General features: G+C 39.8%; 1 long non-coding RNA gene across 3 annotated transcripts in view; it reads right to left on the bottom strand.

Annotated features, from left to right (window-relative positions):
- The window catches only part of LOC135364727 (uncharacterized), a 40,373-nt gene extending 19,457 nt beyond the window's left edge, over positions 1–20,916 (bottom strand). For 2 of the 3 annotated variants that reach the window (XR_010412318.1, XR_010412320.1), the window contains exons 1-2: positions 20,465–20,916; positions 6,295–7,653 (exon numbers count right to left, since the gene is read on the bottom strand). This is a non-coding gene — a long non-coding RNA (uncharacterized LOC135364727). The remainder of the gene's footprint in view (positions 1–6,294; positions 7,654–20,464) is intronic. The other variant, XR_010412319.1, reaches the window with a different exon arrangement.
- Positions 20,917–22,122: the final 1,206 nt, after the last annotated feature.

Below are 22,122 nucleotides of genomic sequence, written 5' to 3'. Positions count from 1 at the left end.
TTACCAACCCTGTGTGCCCTGAATTTTGTTCTACTCCTCCTTCTACAGTTACTTCCCTGGCCTCAGTTCCCTCTCACATGTGCACAGATCAATACTCAAAGATTCAAAGGGATCCCTCTAGAGATCTGTGGAGTTCTCTCCTTTTAGAGTCCTTTCTCCTTAATAGTCCACTCTAAAAATTCTGACAGGCTTGACTTCCCCAAACTCTGATTTCCATCTCTTCAATTCAGCAAGACTAGCAGAGACTTCCCCTGTCCCCACCCCCCACCCCCATCTCATTTCCTCTAGATAATAACCTGGTATAATCTTAGTACTCATCTGGTTTATTTCCTTTCTGTCAGTCCTACACTGCCTATTGTCCGATGCCTGAAAACCATCACTTTATATAATTTCTCTGGTACTTTTCAGTTAACGTAGTACAGTAAATCCAAACCCTGTAACTCCATCCTGGCTGAAGCAGAAGTCTACAGCATCATTCTGTTTTTTTTTTTTTCTTTCTTTTTTTCTTTCTTTTTTTCTTTTGTTTATTTATTTACTTTTATTATTAACATATAATGTATTATTTGTTTCAGGGGTACAGTTCTATGATTCATCAGTCTTACACAATTCACAGCGCTCACCATAGCACATACCCTCCCCAATGTCCATCACCCAGCCACCCCATCGCTCCCACCCCCCCTCCCCTCCAGCAACCCTCAGTTTGTTTCCTGAGCTTAAGAGTCTCTTATGGTTTGTCCCCCTCTCTGGTTTCGTCTTGTTTCATTTTTTTCCTCCCTTCCCCTATGATCCTCTGCCTTGTTTCTCAAATTCCACATATCAGTGAGATCATATGATACTTGTCTGTCTCTGATTTATTTTGCTTAGCATAATACCCTCTAGTTCCATCTACGTCATTGAAAATGGCAAGATTTCATTTTTTGATGGTTGCATAATATTCCATTGTGTATATATATATATATATACCACATCTTTATCCATTCATCTGTCGATGGACATCTTGGCTCTTTCCATAGTTTGGCTATTGTGGACATTGCTGCTATAAATATTGGGGGTGCATGTGCCCCTTTGGATTACTACATCTGTATCTTTGGGGTAAATGTGCAATTGCTGGGTCATAGTGTAGCTCTATTTTCAACTTTTTGAGGAACCTCCATACTATTTTCCAGAGTATACAGCATCATTCTTAATGCATGCCTAGAATTCCACGGAATGGATGTATCATCTGGGCTATAGGTATTTGATGGGAAAAACCATACCTTGTTCACCATTGTACCCAAAGATTCTGAGGAATGATGGAATTTGGCATATACTAGGACTCAAGAAATATGTATTGAATAAATTAATATTGAGACTATTTCTTTTTATTTCTTAGTATTAAAATGCTGAATGGACACTTTTGTTGTTAAATTCTACCAGAATCCACAGTAATAATTATTTATTTAGGATACATTTCTCTAAGTAGAAATTCTGGCTCAAAGAAAAGCAGATTTTAAGGCATTAATGTTTATTTCCAAGTGGACCAAATGGAATCAGTTTACATGCTCACTGGCCAATAAGCTTTTTTGAATACTTATTTTTCTGTATTCTTGACAAAACTGGATATTTCATTTTTAAAAATCTTTGTTAATTTCATAGATTTGTAGGTCATCTAATTTTAGTAGTTATTTTTATTTACTTGATTACTATTTAGGTGGATCATTTTTATGTTTTTGTTTTCATTTTAATCCTGAGTGATTTTTCTATTATTCAAAAGTTTTTTTTTTATTAATAAAATAGACTGTGGGAACTCTTAATTCCTATATCACTCATTCTATATTCAGTGCAATGTCCAAAGTTTAGAGGGGTATTTGTTTTTAATCATTGTTTTTCTATCATCATGTTTAAATCAGTTCAAAACCAAAGAGCTCATTTAGTACTCCAAACAATGGACAATATGTTCAAAGGATCCAGCAGTCTGGTAGAATCAAACAGCAAAAAGTCAAAGAAAAGAACTCTAATTAAAAGAACTTTTCGGGGCGCCTGGGTGGCTCAGTTGGTTAAGCGACTGCCTTCAGCTCAGGTCATGATCCTGGAGTCTCGGGATCGAGTCCCGCATCGGACTCCCTGCTCGGCAGGGAGTCTGCTTCTCCCTCTGATTCTCCCCCCTCTCATGTTCTCTCTCTGTGTCTCATTCTCTCTCTCAAATAAATAAATAAAATCTTAAAAAAAAAAAAAAAGAACTTTTCACAGGTCAAAAGTGTAAGCTCATTAATGTTTTACCATGCAGATGGCATTAATAAGTAACCAAAGATGCATGTTCATTATTATCGTCCCCACCATTATTCCTTTGATATAAATGGCTCAGTAGATGTGAGGCACTTACTCAGATGATCAGATTCAATAATTAACATGGTACCTAGTCTCTCTCCCTACAAAAAAACTCAGTGGGGTCAATAAAGGAAGATACATATTATTTAAGAGAGAAAGAAATATTCTCACCTTATAAAAGAGATAATTTATCCCAACATTATTTATAATTTCAATAACATTGGAAATTTTCAATATTATAGTAAATGGTTGTCCAAGGGAGTTAAGATGGCAGAGTAGTAGGGGGACCCTGGGCTTATCTCGTCCCTCAAACACAGCTAGATTATAGTGAATGGTTAACTAAATTATGGGAACATGCCTAACTAAAGAAATATGCTGTCATTAAAAACAAGATGTTTCTAAAAAATTATCAGTAATACGGGGAAATGTCTATGATATAATGTTACATTTTTTTAAGACAGGCAACTGCATGCACTAAAATTACAATTATGTAAAATATGTTTATTATAAACATATGCATAAAGGACTGGTAGGAGATACACTAAAATATCTATCTCTGTGTAGTGAGATAACAAATGGTTGATTTTTCTTCTTCTTTTTCCTTTTACAGTGATAACATATTACTTTGCTAACCTGATAAAAACAACACCAGAGGCCAGTTTTTGAAAGGGAGAGACATACCAAGCTGATAACAGTAGTCACCTCTAGAAAGAGCAATGAGACTGAGGTAAGTACTTTCTCTCTCTCTCTCTTTTCCTCAACAGATGAAGAAACTGAAATTTAGAGAAATAACTTGACTTTGGGAAATTTATATGGAAGTGAGATAAAACCCCAGACGTTCAATGTCTCACACACTGGAAACACCAAACTCACACTAATATATTAGACATTAGCAAGTCTTATTAAAAGGTCCATAGTGGACATGCAGCTCTCTGCTACTACACCCCTGGGCAAACAGTAACTCACTTGAGGAAAGACCAGGCTCATACTCAGAACAAGCCAGGGACTATGACCTCTCTTCACATTACCCCCCACATACCTACTGATATGTGCTCTTATTATTATAGGTGAACCGCCTGAGTTATAAGCAAAGACCACCCACTCCAATTTGTGTGCTAGTTCTATTCCTTCTTGACATTACTCCACAAATCTCATTTCTCACTGCTATATTCTCAATTTTTCTCTTTTCTACTTGATCATTGTCCATCTTGGGGAAAAAATGCTCTTGATTTCACTTTCCTTTCCACTTCTCACTTCATTTCTTTTCTCCCTGTTAGAGAAAATCTTAAGAGTTACCTAGGTTTGCTATCACCTATTTCTCTCCTCGCATCTTCTCTTAAACCCTTCTATTTTAAACTTTGTACCTGCCACTCCCCCAAAGAACTCCATGTCGCTAAACCCAATGATCAATTCCAAGTCTTCATCTGACTTGATCTATTAGAAGTATATGAGATAGTTGATCATCCTCTTCCCGTTAATAAATATTAATTTGTTTTCTACCAAGGCACTTTAGTTTTCCTTCTACCACTCCAGCTGCTCCTTCTTAATATCCTTTGCTGCTTCCTTCCTTCTCTTTTACCTTCTCTTTCATCCATAATGTGCAGGCCTCAGCCCTTGGATTTCTCCTCTTCTCCATCTACCACCACTCTTTGGTGATGTTATCTGGTCTCATATCTTTCACCTGATGACTTCCAAGTGTACATCTCCAGTTCAAACTCTCTCCTAAGCTACAGACTTCAGTATCTTACTCAATACCTCTATTTGTGTGTTTAATAGACATCTCAAACTTAACATTTCCAAAGTGGAACTCCTGATCTTCCTCCAAAACCTGTTCTGCTCATAATCTTCCCAACCTGAGGAATACCGGGTTTATTCTTTCAGTTACTTAGCCCAAAAAACTTAAATTCATCCTTAACATCTCATTCTCTCACCAAAAAATCTTACAGGCCCTACCTTCAAATTATATCCAGAATCTAACCTTTTCTCATAACGTCTATTACTACCACTCTGGTCCAAACTAAAATCACCTTTGGTCTGGACAAAGTACAGTTTTCTGACTGGTCTCCCTGCTTTCACCCATGTACTCAGAACTCGAATGCATTCTGGACGGATCACTCTGGTTGTTGTGTTAAAAAGAGCTAGAGAGGAACAAAGATATTATCTTAAATTTTACAGTTGAGAAAACCAAAGCTTAGACAGGTTGTTTGTTCAGGATCACATACCTAATAAAACGTTAGAGGCTCTTCTTTTTTACCTTATACCTTTCACCATTGTGTTATACTTTCTCTATACATAGGAGGCCCATACTTAACTGCTTTACCTGGGTCAGTCCTGGCTTACACGTTGTCCTGGCATGATTTAACTGTACCCTCCTTTCACCCACAAATATATCCTGCTCTGGATGATAAACTACATGACATAGATAAATAAATATATAGATAAGTATATAGACATATGTTTGTTTATTTATCTATCTTTATATCTATATAGATAAAGAATATAGATAGCATACATATTTTAATCCTATCAATAAGCAGGAGTGGGATTAGGTAGATACAAATATAGATTATCCAACTTACTGTCATTAACATCAAGTGTTGAGTGTGGTAAGTATCAGATCAATAACTATCAGCTCCCTTCAGCAGCCAGGGAATCATTTAACTCTAGGAGATCAATTAGAAATGTCCCAATGAAAAGAATCAGTGATTCTTGGTCAATGTTTCACTTTAGAGTTCCCACATCCTCTCCTCTCATTTACCAGAGCTCACACATATGAATCTTTAACTCTACCGTTACCTTAGTCTTAGCCCCTGGTACTATCTGATGGACATTTTAAATCAGATTTGCTGCCAACCTCTTGATACGCCTGCAATCAAATATCACTTTACCCCCAAACCAGCTCTCCCTTCAGACTTCCTCAGTTCTATGAATGAAGTCATCTATTACCCAGACTCAGACTGTGAAGTCATCTTTCACCTCCTCATTTGCTCTGTCCTACCCCATTCACATCATCCAGCCACCCAGGTTTGCCAGTCATCAATAGACTTTTTATCTATGTCATTGGGGAACTGTAATAGCCTCTGCCTCTGCCCTGCTCCCTGCAAAAGCTTTATTTGGAAAATCTTCCTCAAGTACTGCTATAATCACAGCTCTCTTTTTCAAAGCATGCATTCTCCAGAGTCCAGCCCAACTTCTAACTCCTTCAAAGACACCTTCCACCCACAGAAAGGCATTTCTCCCTCCTCTGGATCTCTACCAAGCCTCTTATCTGTACCAGTTGCTCAACACTCTTACCACCTGGTACTATTATCTTTTCTCTTTAATTAGAGTATGGCATTCCTGAGGGTCAAGGTCCTATCTCAGATGTTTTGTTTTGTTTTTTCTTTTTAATCTCCCTCAAGTCTAATACATTGCTGGTTGCTAAATGTTTTCCCTGTTTGGTGACAGGAAAGTAAAGGACAGCCAAATTAGATGAAGTCTACACATGACAACTTGAATTCAAAAATTAGGATTGGAGTAAGCCTCTAGGAACAGCTTTCCAGTCTTCCTTAGAAAAGTTACAGAAATAGTCTCAAGATCAGTCATATACTCTCATATCATTTCATCAAACTCCTCTGAGAAAAGAAAATTCTCTTTAATCAATATATCTGAAAAAATAGTTTTGAAGATGAAAATATATGATTCACTTGCCCTAGGCAACACTGCTGGACTTTCTGATCTTCTTGAGTATATTTTTCATTTACATATATCTTTATTCTGGAAATACTGTCTGAATTTTGATTTCTTAAAAAACAAAGGGGGATAAGTTGATTGAAAGAAAATAAATTTTATTTGTGACATTCAATATACCCAGAGTACTGTGTCATTTAACTCCTCTATTTCTCTGAAACAGTCATTTAGAAAGCACTTTGGTAAAGCAGAAAGAGAACTAAATTGGGAAGGATCTGGCCACTTGATATAATGCATCCCACTCTCTCTAACACTTACCACCATCTACTTTGTTCTTCAAGTACGTGTGCTTTGCTTCTTCTGTATCCCCTTTTGACTAAAATGTGATCTTCATGAGAGCAGGAACATCGTCTGTCTGCTTCTTCAACAGTCCTTGGGTGGTAAAACTTAAGTAAATCATTTAGCTTCCTTGAGTATTAGTTTCCTCATAGGTAAATTTTAAAGACTAAACTGGATAACCTCTAGTTTCTCTTTAATTCAACAATTTTATTATTTATACAATATAATGAGGAGCATAAAAGACAAGGCTAATTGGGGTTTATGGTGGCCAAAAAATCTTTAGTTGATTAGGGCAGCTATTCTAGCCAACTGGATATGTTCCGTGAAATGTTTACTTTTCCTGCTTAAAGCGCAAAGAAATATAACCAGCAACTAGTCCTATCATATAGATTGGTTATTTCTGTTGTTGCTTCTAGATTTCTCAAAGCTAAACCAGATTCTCTTAATGCCTGAGACACTTTGAAAGTTGACTATCTTTTTAAGCCCATTGAGCTCCTACTTAATAGACCAAGTTAAATTCATTAAATGATCTCCAGTGGTCTGTAGTTTTGAATTAGTTTCTTCTTTCTTTTAAAATCTTTCCCACTATCGATCATTTTCATCATTCTGCCCATTTGCAAAAGTAAACTGTTAGTGTCCATGTGACTAGGAAAATCAGATAATTAGAAATCCAAGTTTAGAGATTAATTAGTGAGTGATTACTTACATTGTAAAATACTTCTTAATGCTCATCCTCCCCCAAAAATATTTATTGTATAGTTGTCAACTCATGAACTATCTTAAAATCTTTAAGTAAGGATTCCATTCATAAAAAAGAAAATCAGTTTAAACACAGCAATCAAATTAAACCAGGAGACCATTGTAAACCATACTTCTGCTTCAAGTAAGAAGTTGCAAATATTCTCTCTTCTTCCATGCCGCCTGCAGAGGTGGCAGCTGTCTCCTACTCAGCATCATGGCCACCCTCAGACCTCTGGTGAAGTTCAAGATTGTTAAAAGAGGACCAAGAAGTTCATCCGGCACCACTCCAACCAATATGTCAAAATTCAGTGCAACTGATGGAAACCCAGAAGCATTGACAATAGGGTGCACAGAAGATTCAAGGGCCAGATCTTGACACCCAACACTGGTTATGGGAGCAACAAGAAAACAAAGCACATAGTGCTCAGTGTCTTCCGGAAGTTCCTTGTCTACAACGTCAAGGAGCTTGAAGTGCTGCTGATGTGCAACAAATCTTACTGTGCAGAGATTGCTCAGAATGTCTCCTCCAAGAACCACGAAGCCATTGTGGAAAAAGCAGCCCAGCTGGCCATCGGAGTCACCAGTCCCAATGCCAGGCTATGCAGCGAAGAAAATAAATAGACAGCTTATGTGCACATCATATTTGTGTTAATAAAACAACAGAACTATAAAAAACAGAAGTTGCAAATGCTGTCCTACATTTATAAAGTGAAAGATACACCTTTAGGAAATCAAAAGGATGATCTGTGGGCTCATAGAGAAGGAATAAATGATTAATGGGGGCCATTTTGGATTCACAAAGAATACCAACTTAAACTAACTTCATTTTTTGATAGGCGTACCAACGAGACTGATAGATCAGAAGAATATTATAGGCATGCAAGGATCTGAATTTTAGTATTTCTAGATAACTTTATTGAAAGCATGGTGAAATGTGAGCTGGTAATCATATAGTTAGGTTGATTTCAGAACTGGCTGAATGGCTTACCCAAGGATGCCAGTCAAAGCACTGACATCAACTTAGAGGGGCTTGATACCACATTTTGTCCACATCCTGTGTTATGGAGACTTGGAGGATAAAAATGACATAAATAAATGAGTGGGTAGGAAATAGCTAGAAGGAGTAGTGAATTCATGGGATAACCAAGGAGCAATCCAAAATGAATTCAATAGAGCTAAATCATGCAATTAATTTTACAGAAAAACTATATGGATAATCAGTCATCAGAAAAATGCAAAGTGGGGTGCCTGGGTGGCTCAGTCGTTAAGCATCTGCCTTCGGCTCAGGTCATGATCCCAGGGTCCTGGGATCGAGCCCCGCATCGGGCTCTCCGCTCGGCGGGAAGCCTGCTTCTCCCTCTCCCACTCCCCCTGCTTGTGTTCCCTCTCTCGCTGTATCTCTCTCTAATAAATAAATAAAATCTTTAAAAAATTAAAAATTAAAAAAAATTTTTTTAAATGCGAAGTCAAACAATAGTAAAAAAAAGAGTGAGATAATACCTTATACCTCTTTAAAATGACTAAAACTTAAAGGACTTTATGGTAACTAGTGCTGAAGAAGATACAGAAAACTGGAACTCTATACATTACTAATGAGAGCATAAACTGGTACCTCCAGTTGAGGAAACTGTTTGGCAGTATGTATTAAGCAAAACAGCTATATATCCTAGGACCCATCAGTTTTACCCCTAGGTATATAATCAACAGGTATGAGTACTTATATCTTCCAAAAGACATGTACTATAATTGTCATGGTAGCTTTATTCAAAAAACCAAACAGTTGACTAGATAGGTAAATTGTGGTATAATTTATACTATGGGAAGTTACATAACAATAAAAAGAGTAAGCTTCTACCTTATTCAACAATATAAATAAATCTCACAGACACCAAGGTGAGAATTGAAATTGCACAATTCCATTTATATGAAGTTCAATCAGGCAAAATTAATTCATGGTAATAGAAGCCGGAGTAGTGATTACAATTGGGGAGCTGTTGGCTGTGAGAGGGCATGAGAAAACTTCTTAGAATTCTGGAAAAATTCTATATGCTGACCTGAGTGGTGGTTAGATGGGCATTTATATATACAAAAATTTAGATTAGTGCTTATTACTATGTCTAAATTATTCCTCATCAAAAACATCATACCTAAGAATAAATGAGAAACTGCACTTAGATTCAAATAAGCAATTCTACAGGATAGAGAAGAGCCCAAGCCACGCACATGAAAATACCAGCAGGTTTTAGCTGTATACACACACTATCTAGGTACATGGCATAGATAAAAGCTAAAGAGGTCTTAATATTCCTGAAATTGTGCCGTAAGAATGAACAATCCGAAGGGGCGGAGCAAGATGGCGGAGGAGTAGGAGACCTGGATTTCGTCTGGTCTCAGGAATTCAGCTGGATAGGGATCAAACCATTCTGAACACCTACAAACCCAACAGGAGATCAAAGAAAAGAAGAGCAACAACTCTCTCATCAGAAGAACGACCACTTTCTGGAAGGTCTTTTCTGATTTGTTTAGAGTATATTTTCTGGGGACGTGGTTACTCTGCTAGCATTTTGTTCTCTCATTAATCTATTCTCCTCTGCACAAAATGACAAGACGGAAAAAATCACCTCAACAAAAAGAACAAGAGGCAGTACCGACTGCCAGGGACCTACTCAATACGGACATTAGTACGATGTCAGATCTAGAGTTCAGAATCATCACTTTAAAGATACTAGCTGGGCTTGAAAAAAATATGGAAGTTATTAGAGAAACTCTTTCTGGAGAAGTAAAAGAGCTAAAATCCAACCAAGTAGAAATCAAAAAGGCTATTAATGAGGTGCAATCAAAAATGGGGGCGCTAACTGCTAGAATAAATGAGGCAGAAGAGAGAATCAGTAATATAGAAGATGAAATGATGGAAAATAAAGAAGCTGAGAAAAAGAGAGATAAACAACTACTGGATCATGAGGGCAGAATTCGAGAGATAAGCGATACCATAAGACGAAACAACATTAGAATAATTGGGATCCCAGAAGAAGAAGAAAGAGAGAGAGGGCCAGAAGGTATAATGGAGCAAATTATAGCAGAGAACTTCCCTAATTTGGGGAAGGAAACAGGCATCAAAATCCAGGAAGCACAGAGAACCCCTCTCAAAATAAATAAAAATAGGTCAACTCCCCGACATCTAATAGTAAAACTTACGAGTCTCATAGACAAAGAGAAAATCCTGAAAGCAGCTCGGGAGAAGAGATATGTAACCTACAATGGTAGAAACATTAGATTGGCAACAGACCTATCCACAGAGACCTGGCAGGCCAGAAAGGACTGGCAGGATATATTCAGAGCACTAAATGAGAAAAATATGCAGCCAAGAATACTCTATCCAGCTAGGCTGTCATTGAAAATTGAAGGAGAGATAAAAAGCTTCCAGGACAAACAAAAACTAAAGGAATTTGCAAACACAAAACCAGCCCTACAGGAAATCTTGAAAGGGGTCCTCTAAGCAAAGAGAGACCCTAAAAGCAACATAGACCAGAAAGGAACACAGACAATATACGGTAACAGTCACCTTACAGGCAATACAATGGCACTAAATTCCTATCTTTCAATAGTTACCTTGAATGTAAATGGGCTAAATGCCCCAATCAAAAGACACAGGCTAACAGACTGGATTAAAAAACAAGACCCATCGATATGCTGTCTGCAAGAGACTCATTTTAGACCCAAAGACACCCCCAGATTGAAAGTGAGGGGGTGGAAAACCATTTACCATGCTAATGGACATCAAAAGAAAGCTGGGGTGGCAATCCTTATATCAGACAAATTAGATTTTAAACCAAAGACTGTAATAAGAGATGAGGAAGGACACTATATCATACTTAAAGGATCTATCCAACAAGAAGATCTAACAATTGTAAATATCTATGCCCCTAACATGGGAGCAGCCAATTATATAAGGCAATTAATAACAAAAGCAAAGAAACACATTGACAACAATACAATAATAGTGGGGGACTTTAACATCCCCCTCACTGAAATGGACAGATCGTCTAAGCAAAAGATCAACAAGGAAATAAAGACTTTAAATGACACACTGGACCAAATGGACTTCACAGACATATTCAGAACATTCCACCCCAAAGCAACGGAATACACATTCTTCTCTAGTGCCCATGGAACATTCTCCAGAATAGATCACATCCTAGGTCATAAATCAGGTCTCAACCGGTACCAAAAGATTGGGATCATTCCCTGCCTATTTTCAGACCACAATGCTTTGAAACTAGAACTCAATCACAAGAGGAAAGTCGGAAAGAACTCAAATACATGGAGGCTAAAGAGCATCCTACTGAAGAATGAATGGGTCAACCAGGAAATTAAAGAAGAATTAAAAAAATACATGGAAACCAATGAAAATGAAAACACAACTGTTCAAAATCTTTGGGATGCAGCAAAGGCAGTCCTAAGAGGAAAGTATATAGCAATACAAGCCTTTCTCAAGAAACAAGAAAGGTCTCAAATACACAACCTAACCCTCCACCTAAAGGAGCTGGAGAAAGAACAGCAAAGAAAGCCTAAACCCAGCAGGAGAAGAGAAATAATAAAGATCAGAGCAGAAATCAATGAAATAGAAACTAAAAGAACAGTAGAACAGATCAACGAAACTAGGAGCTGGTTCTTTGAAAGAATTAACAAGACTGATAAACCCCTGGCCAGACTTATCAAAAAGAGAAGAGAAATGACCCAAATCAACAAAATCATGAATGAAAGAGGAGAGATCACAACCAACACCAAAGAAATACAAACAATTATAAGAACATATTATGAGCAACTCTATGCCAGCAAATTAGATAACCTGGAAGAGATGGATGCATTCCTAGAGATGTATCAACTACCAAAACTGAACCAGGATGAAATAGAAAACCTGAACAGACCTATAACCACTAAGGAAATTGAAGCAGTCATCAAAAATCTCCCAAAAAACAAAAGCCCAGGGCCAGATGGCTTCCCAGGGGAATTCTACCAAACATTTCAAGAAGAATTAATACCTATTCTTCTGAAACTGTTCCAAAAAATAGAAACGGAAGGAAAACTTCCAAACTCATTTTATGAGGCCAGCATTACCTTGATCCCAAAACCAGACAAAGACCCCATCAAAAAGGAGAATTACAGACCAATATCCCTGATGAACATGGATGCAAAAATTCTCACCAAAATACTAGCCAATAGGATCCAACAGTACATTAAAAGGATTATTCACCATGACCAAGTGGGATTTATCCCTGGGCTGCAAGGTTGGTTCAACATCTGCAAATCAATCAATGTGATACAGTACATTAACAAAAGAAAGAACAAGAATCATATGATCCTCTCAATAGATGCAGAAAAAGCTTTTGACAAAGTACAGCATCCTTTCTTGATCAAAACTCTTCAGAGTATAGGGATAGAGGGTACATACCTCAATATCATAAAAGCCATCTATGAAAAACCTACAGCAAATATTATTCTCAATGGGGAAAAACTGAGAGCTTTCCCACTAAGGTCAGGAACGCGGCAGGGATGTCCACTATCACCACTGCTATTCAACATAGTATTGGAAGTCCTAGCCACAGCAATCAGACAACAAAAAGAAATCAAAGGCATCCAAATTGGCAAAGAAGAAGTCAAACTCTCACTCTTTGCAGATGATATGATACTTTATGTGGAAAACCCAAAAGACTCCACCCCAAAACTGCTAGAACTCATACAGGAATTCAGCAAAGTGGCAGGATATAAAATCAATGCACAGAAGTCAGTGGCATTCCTATACACCAACAACAAGACAGAAGAAAGAGAAATTAAGGAGTCGATCCCATTTACAATTGCACCCAAAACCATAAGATACCTAGGAATAAATCTAACCAAAGAAACAAAGGATCTGTACTCAGAAAACTATAAAATATTCATGAAAGAAATTGAGGAAGACACAAAGAAATGGAAAAACGTTCCATGCTCATGGATTGGAAGAACAAATATTGTGAAGATGTCAATGCTACCTAGAGCAATCTACACATTCAATGCAATCCCCATCAAAATACCATCCACTTTTTTCAAAGAAATGGAACAAATAATCCTAAAGTTTGTATGGAACCAGAAAAGACCCCGCATAGCCAGAGGAATATTGAAAAAGAAAAGCAAAGCTGGTGGCATCACAATTCCGGACTTCAAGCTCTATTACAAAGCTGTCATCATCAAGACAGCATGGTACTGGCACAAAAACAGACACATAGATCAATGGAACAGAATAGAGAGCCCAGAAATGGACCCTCAACTCTATGGTCAACTAATCTTCGACAAAGCAGGAAAGAATGTCCAATGGAACAAAGACAGTCTCTTCAACAAATGGTGTTGGGAAAATTGGATAGCCACATGCAGAAGAATGAAACTGGACCATTTCCTTACACCACACACAAAAATAGACTCCAAATGGTTGAAAGACCTCAATGTGAGACAGGAGTCCATCAAAATCCTAAAGGAGAACACAGGCAGCAACCTCTTTGACCTCAGCCGAAGCAACTTCTTCCTAGAAACATCGCCAAAGGCAAGGGAAGCAAGGGCAAAAATGAACTATTGGGACTTCATCAAGATAAAAAGCTTTTGCAAAGCAAAGGAAACAGTTAACAAAACCAAAAGACAACCGACAGAATGGGAGAAGATATTTGCAAATGACATATCAGATAAAGGGCTAGTATCCAAAATCTATAAAGAACTTATCAAACTCAACACCCAAAGAACAAAGAATCCAATCAAGAAATGGGCAGAAGACATGAACAGACATTTTTCCAAAGAAGACATCCAAATGGCCAACAGACACATGAAAAAGTGCTCAATATCGCTCAGCATCAGGGAAATCCAAATCAAAACCTCAATGAGATACCACCTCACACCAGTCAGAATGGCTAAAATTAACAAGTCAGGAAACGACAGATGTTGGCAGGGATGCGGAGAAAGGGGAACCCTCTTACACTGTTGGTGGGAATGCAAACTGGTGCAGCCACTCTGGAAAACTGTATGGAGGTTCCTCAAAAAGTTGAAAATAGAGCTACCATATGATCCAGCAATTGCACTACTGGGTATTTACCCCAAAGATACAAAAGTAGGGATCCGAAGGGGTACGTGCACCCCGATGTTTATAGCAGCAATGTCCACAATAGCCAAACTGTGGAAAGAGCCAAGATGTCCATCGACAGATGAATGGATAAAGAAGATGTGGTATATATATACAATGGAATATTATGCAGCCATCAAAAGGAATGAGATCTTGCCATTTGCAATGACGTGGATGGAACTGGAGGGTATTATGTTGAGTGAAATAAGTCAAAAAGAGAAAGACATGTATCATATGACCTCACTGATATGAGGAATTCTTAATCGCAGGAAACAAACTGAGTGTTGTTGGAGTGGGGGGTGGGGTGGGAGGGATGGGGGTACTGGGTGATGGACACTGGGGAGGGTATGTGCTCTGGTAAGCGCTGTGAATTGTGCAAGACTGTTGAATCTCAGATCTGTACCTCTGAAACAAATAATGCAATATATGTTAAGAAAAAAAAAAAAGAAGAAGAAGAAGAAGAAGAAGGTAGCGGGAGGGGAAGAATGAAGCGGGGGAAATCGGAGGGGTAGACGAACCATGAGAGACGATGGACTCTGAAAAACAAACAGGGTTTTAGAGGGGAGGGGGGTGGGAAGATGGGTTAGCCTGGTGGCGGGTATTGAGGAGGGCACATTCTGCATGGAGCACTGGGTGTTGTGCACAAACAATGAATCATGGAACACTTCATCTAAAACTAATGTTGTAATGTATGGGGATTAACATAAGAATAAAAAAAAATCCCCCCCAAAAAATAAATAAATAAATAAATAAATAAATAAAATAAATAAAAATAAAAAAAAAAAAGAATGAACAATCCTACTAGGCCTTCTCAGCAATGTTTAGACTACACTCAGGGTATTGCGGTCATTTTCTTCTGAATTCTTTAAGGAGCACATCAACCAATTGGTATGCCTACAGAAAAAAATAACCCTATGTTGAACATATGTTGAACATCTGAGGAAAGTCTAAAAGAGCTAAGGCTTTTTAGCCTGGGGAGGAAAAAGAAAAGACTTATAGGAAAGCCGGATTTCTTCTACATGTCCTCAGAAGGCTGAAATGAAATTAATAGGTGGAAGTTGCAAGTAGGCTGATTTTTGTTCTAACATAAGGAAGAGCCTTCTAAATAGTAGAGCTGCGAACAAATTGCCCCAAGAGGTAATAGGCTGATCAAGCAGTGACCAGACATCTGTCCATATACTGAGAGAAGGTACCAGTCTCAGCTAGAGAGTTCAAGAAGATGTCCTCTATGCTCATTCTGTATTCTAGTATCTTTCAAATCAACATTCGTGTCTATCTTGGGAAAATTTGGTAGGACTAAAGAAAATCCATGAGCTGCATATTCTGTGCAGAAAGTCACCAACTGGGATGCCTGGGTGGCTCAGTCAGTTAAGCGTCTGCCTTCAGCTCAGGTCATGATCCCAGGGTCCTGGGATCGAGCCCCACATCGGGCTCTCTGCTCAGCAGGGAGCCTGCTTCTCCCTCTCCCTCTCCCTCTCCCCCTGCTTGTGCTCTCTCTCGCACCCTCTCTCTCTCTCTGTCAAATAAATAAATAAAATCTTTAGAAAGAAAGAAAGAAAGAGAGAAAGAGAGGAAGGAAAGTCACCCACTGAATCCTTCCACTTCAACAAGAGAGGCTTCTCTCGTCTTCAGTGGCAGTCACATTCAAAGTCTTCATTACTTAGAAAAGCTCTCCCAAGTGGATAAAACACATTTCTGAGGATGGTAAAATATAAGGGAAATCTCTGGATGACAGCTTTCCTGATTACCCATAATTTAAACTATAACCATCTTTATATAAATTGCTTTCTTTTTTTAGATTATTTCCTCAAGCTATATCCCATAATGTGAGTGATACTGAGTAAAAGGGCACAAAATCAGTTTTATGGCTCTTACTATAATTGGACAAAATGCATTCCAGAATTACTGGAGCAATTTGAAAGTCACCAACAACAAATGAATGCATCTATTCTCCCACACCTACACTAGCATTGGGATGTTGCCACTGTGACTCATCTTTTGATTAATTTAATAAGTAATAGTAGAGCTCAGAGGTGTTTTCATGAATTTTTCTTTAATTTTAAGTTCGGCCGGACACTGAAAAGAATTCAAAGACTTTTTGAAGAAGAAGAAAAGAAAAAAAAAAGCCCTAAGCGAGCCCACAGTCATCCCACACTGGTTTGTCATGCTGCAATTCAGTCTATGTGAGCCAAACTGTTCACTGCTCTGACAGGGACCTCCTCTGTTCTCACAAAGCCAAGTGGTCCCCCAGGATGGCAAACATGCAACTGGGGCCATCTTCCCTGGGCAAATTGTACATTACACTCTGGGGGTACGGCTTTCTAATTATCCTGCTATACTTAGTGTCAGGAAGAGTTTGTCTCTCCGTGGTTCTAGTAACTGTAAATTTTATCCACAGACCCACAGTAGACAGGAGCCCCATGAAGAGTTCTTAGAAACTGATGTGCCAATGGATCCCACTGAGAAGATTGTTATAAACCAAACTGGTTGCCGCTGTGTGGTGAAATTTGGGGGTCACTTTTTTTTTCTTTAGCTATTCTATATTTTCTAATTTTTCCACAATGCACGTGGAGTGCTTGTATAAATCTTTTTAAAAATCATCTTGATGGAAACAGTGACAAGTGGGAGGCATATGAATAGAAAGAAGGAAAAAAATGATCTCTAAAATGTATTCCCTTTGTTCTTGATTTTTTAAAAAGAAAAGACTGCCGTAACAGGCTCCCCTGATGCATTACTTGTTAAAAGCCATAGATCAAGGTGAAGCAAAGCGTGCAGACATGGCATCTGGCAAAGACAAAGATCACTGTAGAGGCACCTGCCTTCCTAAGTCAGGAGTCAGAGAAGGAAAGGGGGGAGATGTCCATATGGGCCCACTTCAAAGCCAATCATATTGAATTCTTTGCAAAAACTTTTCTGTTTGAGTCCTGAAAGGTTCTGAACGCCTAGTTCATTGTGCATTACCAGGAAACACTAATAGGTAATCCAACAAAAGGCGGGACGAGAGTCTACAGGCACTTTGGCCTTGTTATAGGCTGCTTAATAACCCTTCTATGTTTACATTTTCATATATAATTAAGCCTCAAGGGAATTTATAACTGGGGGAAAAAAGATCCAAGAATGGTCAGTGGGGTGCCCTCCCTAAGTTCTAAAAAGTCAGTATAGTTCCCAAAGTTTGACTCAAGCAAGATTGAAAGCAAATACTGTTTTCTCACCTACCCAGCGCATTAAGCCTGCACCTGTGAAACACGTAGCATATGGACGCTTCCCCACTCATTACCTTAATCCTCCATGCACCTGCAACGAAGCCAGAACCTGGCACAAGGCAATTCTAATGCACCTTTGTTTTATAATAATAAAAATATCCATCTTTACTAATGCACACAGGGACATAATTATTAGAATTTACCTCTTGTAAAAATTAGAGCTAAAACTACTTTCAAATGTAATCACTTAAATAAAAAGACCTGACACATCTCAATTTAAAGTTCAAAATGTACATTCAAAATTATTCTGAGTGCTTTTTATAAAAATCATTTAACCTTATATACATATATATAGAGAGAGAGATGGAGAGAGAAAGAGAGAGAGAGCCCACAATATTCTTTAACAAAAACAGTAGATCTTTAAAGAGAGATACTAATACATTCAGGGGCTCAGATACTTAGAAAATGTATATAGAGTGTAAAAATTTTGAAATAAAACCAATAACTTTTAGAAAAACCTTGAAAAAGAAATCTGATTAATAAAACTCCACAGATATGACCTTTACAAAATGACTGAGCTGCATTCTCAAAATCTGTTAAAGTTGTAAAATGTCCAGCATAGGAGCCCTGGGATTTTACACGAGAGCAAGTTGGCTTCACATGAAAAGATGACAGGAGGGGCTGGGCTAAGCTACGTCTGGAAGGCTTGTCAGAGAGATGAGGTTCAACAGAGAAAGGCAGACGAGAAAGCCGAGGCTTTGCAGACAGACACAGAGGTCTCAATCAAGCAGAGCAGGCCAGGGAGCCGAAGGCTTATGGCAAAGAAAAAGTGAGCCCAAGCCCGGCAAGGTCCAAGGGCAAAATCCAGAGACTGCTAAGCACCTGGGGGTTTGTTTGGCTTCAAGAGAAACCCCCCAGCCTGCAGCTGAAGAGATAAGTCTGAGCCCACATCTAAATGGACTTTGCCTCTCCAGAAACCTCAAAGGCAGAGAGAGAGAGAGAGAGAGACAGGTCAGCTGAACCAGTCCAGTCCTGCTCTGGAAGGTTTGGGAGTCAGGACTGAACAGAAAGGAAGGGTTCAGGAATGCAGCCTTGCAGCCTTATGCAGAGCGGTTACTAGAATGTGCCCTGACTTCCTTCAGCTAAGGCAGAGGGGCAAAATTAGGGGCTTCTTCATCGTTAACTGCCTCCAAGCAAAGAAGGAGAAGAAGGATTGCTTGCAACCCGTGCCCTGAAATTTCCTCTTACTAATTAAGAAACGTTTGCACTAAAATTAGCTGACAGAGATGAGCTTTTTGTCTCCCCTGGGCACAATAAACCGTGAGAGGGCAGGGTGCGCCCAGGCCTCACAGGGGCCTCACTACGGGGAGAACAGATGCTGGTCCACTGGGATGAAGGGCAAATGGCCAGAGGTGGAAGTAGTCCGTCACGATAGGGAGTGAAAGAGGTGGACTTCGAATCTCAGATGGTCTTTCTGGAGGCAAATCCCCTCTGACTCCTCTGTAGGGTGCGAGTGTCCCGGGAGAAGCAGGACTGAGCAACCCCACCGGGGAGCTTCTGTGCGGGGCCTGCTCTGGGCAGTCTGTTCGGCACACCTGATGTGGGCCAGCCCCCCTGAGCATAGCAAACTAGACATTTATCGTCCTATTTTCAAGTTTTTCAAACATGTTCCTAAGCACGGCTTCTCTTCAAACAAAACTTTAAGGTGCCTTTCATATGCTGGATTTCCTTTGACGCTGGCTGCATTGGCAAGCCGGGAAGGAATGTGGGCAGTGGGAACCTCCTGCTCCAGTACCATCTGTCCTGCTCCTTTCTTGCCTCTGTGCATTATTTCTGCTTCTTTCCACTGTCACTTGGGAATCAGGCCTTTGACCAGCTACATGACCAGAATTAGAATGGGAACTTTACTCTCCTTCTAGATCCAATATGGCTAGACCCCAAGGCAGCCAGAGTAAGGTTCTAAAAACACAAATCAGATCTTATGAACACTCCTCTATGTAAAACACTTCCCCAGCTTCTTATTACTCCTAGAATAAAGTGCAAACTCCTTGTGATGACCTCCAAACCCTGAACAATCTGGTCCTATATAGCTTCCAAACTCCTCTACCACCTCCTTTTCTCTCTCCCTTCCCATTCACAAAAGCCTGAAAGAATTGTCATCCAAGAGGTTGGCTTACAGTCAAAGACCTAATCCTATTTTCTTTTTTTTTTTTTTTTAAAGATTTTATTTATTTGACAGAGAGAGACACAGCGAGAGAGGGAACACAAGCAGGGGGAGTAGGAGAGGGAGAAGCAGGCTTCCCGCTGAGCAGGGAGCCCAATGCGGGGCTCGATCCCAGGACCCTGGGACCATGACCTGAGCCGAAGGCAGATGCTTAACAACTGAGCCACCCAGGCGCCCCCCTAATCCTATTTTCTTAATTTACTAAATTCTTTTTAAGTCTCCACTGTTCCAGAATAATTTAACATAGCTCTTAATCACTGTTTAAGCAACATCATCAATAAATGTAGACACACAGTTATTTTGACAAGCCTAGATTAAAAATTACTCTTCCATTCTTGGTTTATGATTACTCTATCCTATACATTGTTACCCCTTATTATTCATGCACCTGTCATTCTTAACTGTCTATGATTATGAGGGGAGGGTATTGTCAGAATTAAGACCTAGAGAGTAGACATTAACATTTCCACAAACATCACTGAGCAAACATCTGCCCTTGAAAACCAGGATCACTCCCACAGCAGAACATCATCACATTATTCTAACACAGCACAGCTTTTTTTCCCTGCTGAAAGGGACTTGGTCTGCAGAATGGTTTGGTTTGGTTTTTTAGTTACAGCACTTGCAGTCGGTGCCCAGCTCACAACTGGGTCTTCAAACAGGCTCATTGCCCATCTTACCAACTGCTACCTTCTCTCTCTCTCACAGCTGCCAAGAGAACACTGCTGATTCAGTATTCCAGGTTCAAGAGTCGGTAACACAAACTCTGGGAGCTTAGGGATCAAATCAAACTTTTTCATGTGATCTCTGCATGGACACAGCAAGCTCCAAGTGACTTACCATGAAGTTGAGGCTTTCAGATTAGTGGTGGTTGACCAGGGGCCTAGTGATCTAGGAATGCCCTGCCGGCTCCTGGTGATGGGTGGAGGAGAGACCTCTCCATCTGAAAGACAAATACCACTTTCCATCACCACCATCTCATTAAGATTTGCTGAGAACAGCAGACACTTCACTTGCCAGATTATAAGAGCATAGGAGGCAATAGTCAGAGCAGGGTTCCCACAGTGCCCAAGCAAGGAAGCTTTCTGTCCAGGCTTACAATCGTATTTTGGCTCTTAAAGGGATTAGCCCATTTTCCAGGGCCTCTCTTCAGTCTTTGGGTCATTTCCTCTGAAACCGCCAATTTGTAGAAATATTAGTAACATGATAGTTATCCCTTCGCCTTCACCCTAAATCTGGCTTGCCCACCATCCACCGAGCCACAAGAAGCCAACTAAAGAATCACCAAACACTTTTGACCTGCTGACTTTCCTTTCCCTTCTTATTTCTGCTTCCCACTCCATTCCCCCTCTCCCAGCTTCCACCCCTGTGATTTAATCTTCCATTCCTTTTCTCTTGGCCCCAAGACTTCATCACTTCAATCTCCCCATCATGACCTTTGGCCTTCTCTAGAACACAATTTTATGTTCACTGCCTCTTTGCCCTCCTGAACTACGTAACCTGATCCCCTCCCCATTGTGGTCTCCAGCCCACCTAACAAGTGGCCCCTGAAAAGAAGTTCAGACATTAGGACTTCAACAAAAGACATCTTTCCAGCTCCATCAACTGTGAAGGCTAAAACTCCAGTCCCGCCACTCTCCCATTGCCTGTCCCACACCTCTGCTTTTTTGCACCTGAAAGTCAACATTTTAAAATCAAACGTATCCTTCCTCTAGATTTCTTCTGGTCTGGATGATTTCTCTTTTCCTGTCCTTAGTACCATCATTTTCCCCCTCAATCACAAATTTCCACATACTGGCTTCCTTTTTACTCCTTTCTCAACTCAAAGACATCACATGACACTGTTCCCTTTGCCTGGAATACGCTTACCTTTTTTTTTTTTTTAAAGATTGTATTTACTTACTTGATAGAGAGATAGAGAGAGTGCACAAGTAGGCAGAGCGGCAGACAGAGAGAGGGAGAAGCAGGCTCTCCGCTGAGCAGGGAGCCTGATGCGGGGCTCAATCCCAGGACCCTGAGATCATGACCTGAGGCGAAGGCAGACGCTTAACCGACTGAGCCACCCAGGCGCCCCTGCTTGGAGTACTCTTATAACTTCCTTCACACCTGGTCCCCTCCAGCTCATCCTTCAAGTCTCACCTATAGTACCCCAGACTCTTCCCAGGTGCTGAGTAAGCAGAATTTCCTCTCTCACTATGACACTTATTACCACTATAATCTGAATATTTTTACTTGTGTGATTATGTATAGGGTGTCAGTCAAACCTGCATCGCCCAGTCCAGTGGCCCCTGGCATCTAAGGCTGTTGAGCACTTAACATGTGGCTCATCCAAATTGAGAGGTGCACTGCTGTCGTGATGAAGTCTTGGGGCCAAGAGGAAAAGGAATGGAGGATGAAATCACAGGGATGGAAGCTGGGAGAGGGGGAATGGAGTGGGAAGCAGAAATAAGAAGGGAAAGGAAAGCCAGCAGGTCAAAAGTGTTAGAAGTATAAAATAC

This window comes from Mirounga angustirostris, unplaced genomic scaffold (assembly GCF_029215605.1).
Source record: "Mirounga angustirostris isolate CCGP_5_RB_7025 unplaced genomic scaffold, mMirAng1.0.hap1 SCAF_6, whole genome shotgun sequence".
Taxonomy (NCBI): domain Eukaryota; kingdom Metazoa; phylum Chordata; class Mammalia; order Carnivora; family Phocidae; genus Mirounga; species Mirounga angustirostris.
The sequence above is the reverse complement of the archived record's forward strand: the minus strand, read 5'-3'. Positions and strand labels throughout refer to the sequence as shown.